Source organism: Ochotona curzoniae, unplaced genomic scaffold (genome assembly GCF_017591425.1).
Source record: "Ochotona curzoniae isolate NIBS_2020 unplaced genomic scaffold, NIBS_Ocur_1.0 contig_2692, whole genome shotgun sequence".
NCBI classification, from domain to species: Eukaryota; Metazoa; Chordata; class Mammalia; order Lagomorpha; family Ochotonidae; genus Ochotona; species Ochotona curzoniae.
Window position 1 is genome coordinate 5,256,028 of NW_024465556.1, and position 12,999 is coordinate 5,269,026.

A 12,999-nucleotide genomic window follows, 5' to 3' on the forward strand; every position below is an offset into this window, starting at 1 on the left:
GGATTGAATTTGTCTTCAACAACATAGTGTAATTTAACAGTGATAACTGGATTCATGTAAACATATTATTCTTCTCACTGAATATAGATATAATTATGCAAAGAAATATATTTTCTAAGCCTTAGGGTTGTAAGTGATTGAAAAGCAAAAAATAAAAATTATTAGCACATGATATAAGCAAGCCTTTTTACTACAAAGCAAGCCTTTTAATAAACAGTCTCAGATACAGAAATGGAAATTAGATATATGAAAATGCTGAAATCTGCTACAAGTCTCCTGAAAAAGAGAGAGAAAATAATATGCCACTGTATCTACATGAAAACATATATCAAATTCTAGCAATGGAGTAAGAAAAATCTACTTGGATATTTTTAAAATCTCAACTCTCCAACAAAATTTAAGAATTTTGAATTTATGCCAAAGACAATGAAATTTCTTGGTTATTCTGAAAACAACAACATTTTCAAATGTTTCCATATTTGACAGTGTATAACTTGGACAGTTTATAACATTCTGTTGCTATTAAAATTCCAATTCACCACCAAGAAAGAAAAAAAAATCTATACACATAGGTCAGAAACATCAAATCCTCAAGGAATCCATAGATGTTGAGTCTCTTCAAAACAGAAAAATATTTAGCTTGAAAAATACATTTTCTCTGTTTGCCCAAGAATAATTTCAACATGGCTTAACCTGATTCTTTGTTATTTCTTTTCTAAAAAGATTTATCGATTTATGAAAACACAAGTTAAAAAGACAAAGGAAAAGGCACAGAGAGGAGAGAAATTTTCCATTCTCTGCTTCACAATCTGCAGCAGCTTCCTGTGCAGGGCCAACCCAAAGCTAGAAACCAGAAATGCCATGGGTTCTCACATTTAAGTAGCAGAGGCCCAAGAACTTGGACCATCTTCTACTGCTTTTCCTGCTGCATTATCATGGAGCTGAACTGGAAGAGAAGCAACTGGGACTCAAATGAGTCATCACAGGAGATGCCAGAGTGACAGTCAAAAGCTTAACCCACTGTGCAACAACTGCTGATGAATATAAAATATGAACAGAAAATGCATTCTGATAAAGGCAAATTCATAAAATAAGTGCAACTATTTAAGGTAGAATGCTTGGGAGACATACTTCCAATGTCAAATATCCTAGGAGATGATTTCTCCTAACAGAAGGTTACATCATCCTGTTCCTGCCATTCGGATATGAGGACCGACTTGAGATCCTGTATCCCAATTTCAGCTCGGCCCAGCTCTGCACACTCTGGGCCATCTACGTTCTATGAAACTGTTTGACAAAGTTTTATAGTCTATGAAAACAGTATACTTCATAAACATAGTGAATTCTTACATGTTTTGACATCTTTTTTTTAATCATAAAAAAGCAATTTTTGCTTTTACAGTTTTTCCAAGTATTTTTATACCTGGCATTTGAAAGAATATTTTCTTTACAGACAAAAAAGTGAGGATAAACTAAGACTCTACATGAAATGTATGCATATCAGAGCAGGCATTAGCTGCATGGTTAAGATGCTCATTTCTTACACTGAAATATGTGAGCTTGATTCTCTTTTCATTGTTCATTATCTTCCTCATCTAAAGTTATATATCAATACCCTCATTATTGCAATGCCTTTGCCTATTGACATATAAACTGACAGATTTCATGTCACAAAACTATTTAGCATTTAATAGAAATTATAACACCTCTTTGGATAAAAAAAAAACTGTTAAAAATTTTTAAACAATCAGAATTTAGAGAATTTTTTTTTCATATATGGAGCTTTCCAAAGAAAACAAATTTCTCTGCTTTCCTCCAACCATTTGTCTTCCCTATCTCCTTTCCCTTCTTCTTCATTTTTGCTGAAATAATTTAATTATACTAATGAAATATTTTTGAAGAAGGAAGGTTGTGAAGTTAAAAAATTCCTAAATTACTCTTAAGTCATCCAAATCAACCAACAATTACTTGTTAAATATTAAATCTCAATTGTTTGATAATTTCTATAAATTTACACATATTATAACTTGGTTATATTCAGGAAAAACAAAATAGTCTTAAGCACTGTGTGGTAGCCTAGTGTCTAAAGTCCTCATTTTTCACTAGTGGGGATCACATATGGGCACCGGTTCTGATCCTGGCAGCCCCACTTCCCATCCAGCACCCTGCGTGTGGCCGGGGAAAGCAGTCAAGGATGGCCCAAAGCCTTGGGACCCTGTACCCTCATAGGAGACCCAGAGGAGGCTCCAGGCTCCAGGCTCCAGGCTCCAGGCTCCTGGCTTTGGATCACTGCATCTCCAGCCATTGCAGTCTCTTGGGGAGTGAATCAGCAAATGGAAGTTCTTCTTCTTTGTCTTTCCTTCTCTCTGTATATCTGATTTTCCAATAATAAATAATTTACCTAATAATAAATAGTAAAATAAATGTAAAAAGATAGTCTTGAAGGAAACTGACAGCATCCATAGCCAGGGTGTTGGTGCCTCAGGATCAGCTATTACACCTGCAAAGCACTGATTTCAAGCCCTCACTTCCAAGCTATCTCCTGCTGATGCATCTGAAACGCAGCTGAAGATACACCCCTTTTACTTGGACCCATACCATCTGTGTGGGTGACTCAGATAGAATTCCAGCTTCCTACTTTTGGCCTGAACCCTAGACCCAGGTGCTTGGACCTTTTGAAAGGTTGTTGATGAAAAATGTCTTTCTATCTCTATGTTTCTCTTTCTCTGTCTCTCCCTCTGTAATTCTGCCTCTCAAATAAACATATGCATCATTAAAAAAGATACATTGCCCACCATTGGTGGACATTATTTAAAAATTTATTTAAAAATTTATAAATAAGACCTAATTTAAACATTATAGCACCATTTCTCTTCAAGAGAAATTGAAATTCCTACTCTGAAACAATGCAATCAAATAAAGGCAGAAATGACAGAATTTTTAAAAAAAATTACAGGTGAACCTCCTAATGAAACACTTGATCCAAGCAGAATTCCCTAGTTAATAATAAGGGAAAAAAATGTGAGTGGGAGGAAATGGGCTAGCTTCACATTGCTTGTTATGTAAAACGCCATTTTCTAATTGTCCAAAGGAAACAAAAGTACTAGCCTGACAGTTATGATTTTAATCAACTTTTCCAAAATAGCATATTTTTTGGAGAGAAAAGTTTGCTTCCAAGATAATAGTTTCTAGTGCTCCTAAAACTGACCGGCTACTATTTTGAAAGTGCTCAGAATGAGCTTAATATTATAAACCAGGACTGGGAGACTATTTTAGCTAAAGGATAAATTACAAATATCCCAGGTTTTCAAAACACTATTAGGCCTGCAATGCATGATGCTCTTTTTCCTATCTCTTTCAGGGGTCACCAACCTTTGAAATGTATAATTTTGTTTTTTTACAAACAAGTCAAAGGCTGTTTTGACCCAAAGGTCATAGTTTATCAAAAACCCTGCAAGAATGCTCTTGTATAAATACAAAATAAACAGCATAAACATGTAAATAAAAGGGTGGGTTCTGTTACAAATAAAAATCAGACTGCAGAACTCAAATATAATATAATAATTGAGCCTGAATTGTATTCACAATATTGGATTCTGATTCAAAATTTTAATAACCTCTATGACATTTTAGAGCATTTTATTAATTCTAAAGCAAACCTGCCTTGTTTCCAAAAAGGTTGGTATTTAAAATGATGATTAGTTTTCAACATTCCTTAATACTAACAACACATTATATCATGTGGCGAAATGATTACCACTGATCTGAAAGTTTAAATGTCTGCCATTTTTCAACAGCAAACTTCAAAAAGACTGAAGTTGCTAATGTACTATTCAAGCAAATACTCTTCAAAACTGGATCATTTAGGCATAAAAAAAACTGATATATTATGAAAAAATGTGTAAATTAATCTCTTAGAAAAAAAAAACATAGAAGCACTTCATATCCCATTGGTGTCTTGGGTTTCAGTCCTGCATCTAACCTGCAATCCGGCTGCTGGTCATGATGCTGGGAGCAGCACATGATGATGCAAGTCCATCAGCCCCACACCCTACCTGGGCCACCTGCATGGAGCTGCTGCTTCCTGGGTTCAGCCCTGGCTCTTCCAAGTATCTTAAGGAGTGAACAAGTCCATGAAGGACACTTCTCTTTACAAACCCCTCCCACTGACCTTTGTAAAAAAAAAATTGTAAAAATAATAAAATCATAAAAGCTGAAAAAAATTCCACACAATTTTCCTATGATGTTTTACTCTGTAGGTACATAGGTACAAGTCAGTAGTAGAACCAATACCTGTATGACCACAGAGGTACCATTTGTGTACAAAATCTTCAAATCAATTTGATCAATATCTTCTGAGGAGTCACAGGGATATGCAGTGTCTCTCCCCGCTTCAGTTTATTATCATTATGACTTGATACAGTTTTGGATAATTTCATTGTATCTCATTCTTCTTCACCCTTATCTTCTCCTGATATAACCTAAAGAAACACTTGCACTGACTTATAAAATGAGTTAATTATTGCAAGATTTATCTATTTATTTATTTGGTTGGTTTATTGAAAAGTGAGATTTACAGTGAGAAAAAATATTTTCCATCTGCTGCTTCACTCCCCAAGTGACCCCAATAGCTGAAGCTGGGCTGATCAGAAGTCAGGAACTTCTTCCAGGTCTCCCACACAGCAGGAAAAGAGTCCCAAGACTTTGTCCTGTCCTCAACTACTTTCCCAGGCCACAAGCAGGGAGCTGGATGGGAAGCAGTGCAGCCAGGACACTAACTGGTGTCCATATGGGATCTCAGCACATTCAAGGCAATAACTTTAGCTGCTTAGATTACTACTGCACTGGGCCCTGAGTCAATTATTTTAATTCAAATTGTATAAATCTGTAGGAGCCACAGTGTGGGACAGAGAAACTATTTCAAATTCCAGATCATTATAAAGTATCACTTGTTATTTAACTCACAGGAGCATGGCGCTAATGACAAGTGAGCAAAGAAGGCCTCCAATTACCTCTACCCAACTATGAAAACTAAGGAAGCAATTTTCATCCTGCCCTTACTGATCAGCTAAATATTTCTGAAAATGCATTGTAGTTGGAATTAATGCTGAAGTTACCAAATATCAAGTTGTAACTACACTGATGCCTTTTCTTTGATGTTAATAAAAATTCTCACACAATTTTTTAAGGCAGAAAGGGCACCTCTGAAGAATGTCAAACTCTAGCTCCTTCACATGTCAGGAAGAGAACAAACACCTAATGCCAATGAAATTATGTACAAGCCAGGACTATATAAAAAAGCATGGGGATTAACCCACACAGAAGCACACATAAAACACAGCCGTCTTTCAATCTAAAACCATTTTTTTTTCCAGACTTTGTGACTTTCCTAGCATTTTTAATATAAAAGAAAACTTAACAAAGCGTTTCATGTTTTGAAGACAAATGTTATTTTCTGAGATTTTGGGTTAATTTTACATACAAGAGACAGAGAGACAGCATGTACATGTGCCTGTGTATGATGAATAGAAAAGAAATATATCATTTCATTTCAGTGATACAGTAAAAATGGCTTCAAGGTTATGATATTCAAAATGACAGAAGGTTATCAACAATAGATTATGATTTTTCATGCCCCAAGAAGAATTAGGGATATAGTGAAAAGTCATATAGTAACACTAATAAAGCTCCATAAGATGTTTAATTCTCAATATTTATAAAATTAGAAACAAAGCAGATTTTAAAAAATATATTTCCTCCTGGGAATTAAATAAAAGTAATAATAATTATTACAAAAGATGATTTACTGTGAGGTATCTTTTCAATTTGTTTCTTAACACACTACATTGCATAATTGCCCATGTTCTTTGCTATTTCTGCATTAATTTCCACATCAATGAAAGAAATAGAATACTAACAAAGGTGAAAGTTTAATTTTGCAATCCAAAACCAGATGATAAAACAAAATTCTTGATTAACAATCAAAGTTTCTAATTATGGTTACCACAAAATAATTGTTTTTATATTTTGCTTCATTGCATCTATTTCTCAGCAGTATATGTCTCTAGATCATTAACTCAAATAGCAGGTTACATTGGAAAATTGTAAAAAAAAAGTTTATATTTATCTTAAATAGTTGAAATACTTTATTTTCTTTTTTCTTATCTTTTATTATCAGCAATATGAATATGGACTGTAAATGTCCTAGTAAGATTATATAAATCATATTATTTAAAAAAATAACACAACTTTCTAATTATTAGACTTCAGAATGATCTTACTGATATATTCTTTTTTTAAAGATTTTTAAAATTTTTTTATTGGAAAGTCAGATATACAGAGAGGAGGACAGACAAAGAGGAAGTTCTTCCTTTGGTTGATTCACACCCTGAGTGACCTCAATGACTAGAGGTAAGCTGATCTGAAGCCAGGAGCTAGGAATTTCCGTTAGGTCTCCCATGCGGATGCAGGGTCCCAAGGCTTTAGGCCATCCTCAACTGCTTTCCCAGGCTACAAGCAGGGAGCTGGATGTGAAGCAGAGCCTCCAAGACAGGAACCGGCACCCACACAGGATCCCAGCCTGTACAAGGCAAGGAGTTTAACTGCTAGGCTACCGTGCTGAGCCCCTTAGTGATATATTCTATATTTTCTATCCATCACTTCTCTGAGAAAGTACTATAAGTGTAGATAATATTGCTTCAGAATATTTTATTAAAGGAAATTAACTATGACTCTTTGCCCTTCATTTTTCTTGTCTGTTGCAAAACTCACCCTATGGTTATTAAAGTGGCTAAGATATTCAGCAAGGTTTTTGCTGCTCAGTTCTCGGTGTCCCTATGGAATGGCTCCTTGAATATGTTCATCTGGCAAATCGACTAAACAAATTAACTAAATGCATGAGTATTTTGTATAGCGAAGAAACTCTCATCATTTGTAAAGTTAGATGCTCTCAATGTTTGCAAAGTCATAATACAAGGTAGATCGTTTTCAGGCATTTTTATGGACTTTGCTTCCAGGAACCACAAAATCAAACCTGATACCTTTGTTACAATTCATCTGACAATTATCATATCTGCACTGCCCCGTTAGTCTAAGAGATGTTTCCTCTTTTCAGGCTATTGTCAGTGGCAGTGGCCTTGTTAATTTCTTCATCCAAAGGAAAACCATTGCACTCAGACTAAGCCTTCTAGTAACAAAGAAGAATGCAAGGTTCCTGCTCCCAATATTGAAGGCTCTGCTTCCCTTTAGACAACGAAAAGTTCAAACAAACACACACAGTTGTTGAAGATGACTGAGGGGATACATAGAACACAATATTGCAAAAATATTTTTCTTGCTACACTCACCCATAATACAAACACACATACACCTCCATACACAGTACGTTAGAGACAAAGGGTATAATTCAACGGACAGGAAGATATTTAAGAACAGAAATAGTGACAAAAGTTAATCTGTTAGGACAACGAAGAGTGTCAAAAAAAATGGTACAAAATTAAGACTTCAGATAGACACATACACGTCGTTAATGCTTTTATCTCTAAATGTGTGGTTTCATGTAAAATTGTTTAATTCTGGAGTTTCATAAAAAGAATTTTCTAGTGACAAATATGTATAAACATGGGAATTAATTCATCAGTATAGAGACACATTGCTTTTCTTGACATGTAGAACACTGGTTGCTTCTAAATAGAATGGTTGCTGCATTCTAAATTAAGTCCTGATGCACAGATTGACACCTTGCTGCTGTCAAGATTATAAGCAAACAATAGATGCTTTACATCTGAAAATGTCTTACATAGAAGTTGTTTCTCAGTGTTTCCTTTAAATTTTTGAATTAAAATAAAAACAAATGCAATATTTAGAAAATAATGGAAAAGTTAGGTCTTTGTGTATAAATCATCAGGAGTTACAATGTAGAGTAAAAATGTAACTTGAAAGATTTTTAAACAAGTGATATAGATCAAGAATATGATCATGTTTATAATCAGGGTGCAATAAAAAAAAATCATTTTACAGTTTACTTCAAGAAGTGGTCTGATGCTTAGAGACCAGTGTGTATGGAACTCAGTTTCAAGAAGAAAAACCATTGTTGGGTATGTCCACAAGTCCCATACAGTGTTACATCTTTTGATCCAATTCGGACAAATGGTAAAGCCAATTACAACTTGCTTCTTGAAAACCCATCTCTCCTTTTGCATGAAGTATACTTCTGAAATTGTTTTTCAAACACTTTTATCTTCCTGTAGCTCTTATTTTTCTCTTGCTGTTATCTTCTATGAAACTTTGTTTGTGCCTTATCACTTTTCCTTTTAAAAATAATTAGGTTGATATCTGTTGACTCTGTTTAATTAGTATCCATAGTTATGAAGTCAAAAAGCAATGTACGGTCATGAAAGAATTCATTTTTGTTGTATTTTGAGAGTATAATATCACACTACAAATTCCTCCTAAAATATTCAAAAGTAGAAGAATTGAGTAAATATGAACTCTTAAAATTCTATTTTTAAGCATAAATATTTGTTTTGTCAGATGCTTTCAAAAATTTTGATATCTAAATACTGTCAACTTTCTTCTACCTGTTGATTCAAGTATTTTAAATATACCATATTTAGGAATTCAATTTCTATCAATGTGGTTAGTGGCTGACTGTACCCAATACCAAAATTAATAATAATAATTTATTTTTGTGCTTTCACTAATTCATCTAAGTAAATATTTTCTTATTTTTCTTTTCAAACTTCTAGCTCCTTTAAAAATTCTTACATCTATATCAGCTATTAAATATGCACCCATTTCAAGACACAGTACCTTGTCTTAGTCTCCAGAATTTATTATGACAAGCTTTACATAAAGTTGCAGTATTTAGTTGGATATATACCTCTAATCAAGATTTTTTTTTCTTTTACTAACAATCAGTATAATGAACTGCCAATCAAACATCTTTTCACATCCATCTAAATTACCTCAATTTCAGTGACATCTCATGTTGCGCATACATTATTTAATACACTCCATTACATGAAGTTGGTGTTACTAGTGTTCTCTAACATTATGATTTGGAACACTGCGCGTGTGTTCACACAAATCAAAACCACAAGGATCATATGTTTTAATGGAACATGAAACCTTGGAATATAATGTAGAATAAAAAAGCGCTATTTCAAAAATTAAAAACATGAAATGTAAAAAAAAAAAGAAAAAGTGTTAATAATATTGAACAAATTCTTTATTCAATATGCCACTAAATCTATTTGTCTTTGCTTAAAAATTTTCTCACTAATCTAAAATGCAATCTCTTTTTAAATATTACTCCTTTATAGCACCTCTTGCACGTGAAACTTTGGCCTTATTAATATTCCTTTGATTTTTTTATTGCTCACTTCAAACAGTTCTGTTTATTGCACCCACAGAAATTTTTGACAATGAAAATGAGGATTACTTATGCACATTTTTCTTGAGAAGAAAAGCCTCATCGGAAACTGTTGTTACTGCAAGATTTGACACTTGTTTACCATGACAGTCATTTTGAACCTCTTCTTTCTCTTCATTTTGTGATTTTCTCTAGTCCAGAAAATTATTTATTTTACACAAGGGCATTTACCTTTCATTTATCTCAGAGTAGGCAGCAAATTCAATCTCATTTATTCAGCTATAGTGTACCATCCCACCAAAGCTTGACTCAGAGACCCCATATGTATTGCTCTCCTTGTAAACTAGTTCTTGTGTACACTATTTTTAAAGAAATTACTAATGTGTAAGCAAAGTATGGTATGATTATTTCTAGTAATAACAGTCTTAGTCACCCAACTATAATTATATGAGATTCATAATTCTTTCCAACTTCTTATGAAAAAAAATTATAGCAGTCAACATAGTACTGGTTTCAAAGCGGGTGCTGAAACATTGTAAAACAATAACACTTCAAGTGAGTTACTACAAAATATTAGCCTTAAAATAATAGTAGACTCATTAATTAAATTCCTAAATATAGACTATTTTAATTTCATCAAATCTTCAATAATCTGGTGTTAGCTTTTTGACTCAGTGAGTGAAGCTGCCATGTGCAGTGCCACCATCCTATGTGGCTGCCTTATACATATATATATGTTCTTTAAATTCAACCTCAATCCTAAAGATTCTAGTACTCATTTGGTTAATAGCATGGAAATAAACTAGATGACTTATAATGTAAAACTGCTTAAGCAAAACACAAGAGTCAAAAGAAAGATATCAATGTGGAAATCTGTTCAGCATGACTGGAACTGTGGCATAACAGACTAAGCTGCTTCCTGCAATGTATGCATATCTTAAGGGTACCAGCTCATGATCTGGTTACTCAACCTTCAATCTAGCTCTCTGCAAATGTGTCTGAGAAAGCCATGGACGATGACCCAACTGCTTGTACACCTACATTCACATGAACCCAGAAGAAGCTCCTGAATCTTAGCTGCTGGTTCCAGACATGCTAAGCCCTGCCACTGTAGCCATTTGGGGAGCTAGCCAGGGGATAAAAGACCTCTCTGGCTCTGTATTTCCCACCATCCCTTTCTCTCCCAATCATCACTCTGTCTTTCAAATAAATAAAATAAATTTTTTAAAAGGAAAACATATTCAACATTTTGCAGAAATTAAAAAATAATTACATATGCTCAAATTGATTGCATACTGTTAGCCCTCTTCAAAGAGGCAATGCAGTTTAAGGCATATTTATTGCTATATGATGTATAAGAAACATCAACAACTTGTGCTGTAACTTGCTTACAAATTCATCAGTAGTAGAGGAAAAATTGAAAACAACCTCACTTCCATAGCTTTGCTAACTTTGGTCCCGCACTTCTGTAGTTGTCATCTTCAGCTCTCTCATTAAAATTGTGCAGGTATGTGTGGGAGTGGGGCAGAGAGGAAGCTGATTTTTATTGTAAATTATAAGATCTAAAATTGTTCTCAATATTTATAAAGAAATCATGCTTATAAACCAAACTAATGATCATCCTGTACTTTTTTTTGAATACTTAATTTTTTGAAAGTCACAGTTACAGGGAGGGAGAGACAGAGTGACAGAGATACACATTCCATCTACAGCTTCAATTCGTAATTGAATTAATTGAATTTAATCATGAGAGTAGCCAGTCCTGGGCCTGGGTAAAACCAGGAACAGAGCTTTTTCTGTGTTTCTTATACTGAGGAGTAGGGGCCTAAGAATTACTTGCCATCTTCTGTTGATTTCTCAGGCCATTAGCAAGAAGTTAGAAAGTAGAGCAGGCAGGACAGAAACTAGCACTCACAGTGGATGCCAGGGATAAAAGAGGCAGATTAACTCATAGCACAGCACCACCAGATACCCACCTGCTCTTTAATAAATTATCCCGTTAGCTGCAATTTAGCACAGTGAAAAATCAGGAAACATCAGGGAAATACTGATTTGTTTGAAGTAAATAAAGTTCTCTTTGATCAAACCATGATGCAAACTTTGTAGCTCTGTTCTTTATTACTCTTTGAGTAGCAAAAAGCCCCATTGTTGATCTACAGTGACAAAACACATTTCTTCAAAATATTCTAAAACTTTAGCAGACTGGGACATATGGTAACTTTATAGTATTTGCTAGACTCACAACTTTAGAAATCTGTCTATGTTTGAAGTTGTATCTCTAGGAACTATATGATTTACAAAATGATTAAACATACTTAAAAACATTATGCATCCATGCCCTTGGTGCTACAGCATCAAAGCTGAATTTTCTCAGATTAATATTGTCAATCTTCTTTCATGGCCAGTGGTTCCAGAGAATACATTTGTTCTCTTTCTCCTACCACAGGGACTCTTTCTACCTCAATGCTCCACTAAGCACATTTACATTATTTACTCATTATAGAGTCACAAAGCCTGGCAAATGCCAACCTTCTTCAATAAAGTATAATCAACTCACTACTCCCAGCTGGATATTCAGGAAGTAGGTTTGAGGATTAGATGTTATTCACTATTTGTAGTAAGTCCAGGCAAAAGTAAGGAAAGATAAAACAAAATGCTAAAAATTTGGTAATATAATATCATACTATTTATGAAAATTATAATATGTGTCAGGATCCTGGTAGAAAATAGATAACACACTAAATTGAGTAATTTGAGAAGAATTTACTAAAGGAATAATTTTATACGGACAAAGGATAACAAAACTACAGGCATGTTATGTTCCCTCCAGGAACAGCGGACCAGTTTTTACTACTCTACAACAGGTATATTTGGTGCTTAACTTGGTATCTCTTTGATTTCATGTGTAGTTGTGTGTGCACTAATAGCCACTCTACTTTGTGTCTATATGTGCATGGCACACATGCATGTAGGGAAATTTCTTGAAGTCACAAAAGTGACTTGCTAAGAAATTGCATTGAAAAATGGGGTGAGTTAATTCTCATAGGGGAACAAGTAGGTGAGATTATATAAGTAGTTCAGCTTTCCATACTTCAGAGAAAAAAAAAGGAGGCACATTCCTTACAATCTCTTATGGAGTGCCCAACAGGCTTAAAATCTAGTTGCCCGAAGTATTAGCAAGCTAAGTAACATATCTCTTACTGACTTTTTCCAAACACCTTGCCAAAGTTAGATCAAAATGGATAAAAAAAAAAAGGACTGTTAAAGGTGAATACAGTTTATCGGTAGGTTAATAGTTCAATAACTATAGTGACAGACTGAAAACCAAAATCTTACTGTAATAATCAAAGTTTGGTTATACTGCATGGATCAGCTAATGCTATTCACTCTAAATGTGTGGTGTCATCTCTAATATGACTTCTAACAGATAATATAAAATGTATCTAAGCAAAAATAATTTACTGCATTATTTATATTCCCCCTAAAATGTTACAGAAGTGGAAATTAGCAAAACAGCAATTTATTCTAAAGTAAACTTTAAATCAAAAAGCTTTTTATAACTTCACAGAAAAAAACAGAAAACTAGGGACTTTCTTTTGCCCATTAACCCATTTGAATTTTAGGCT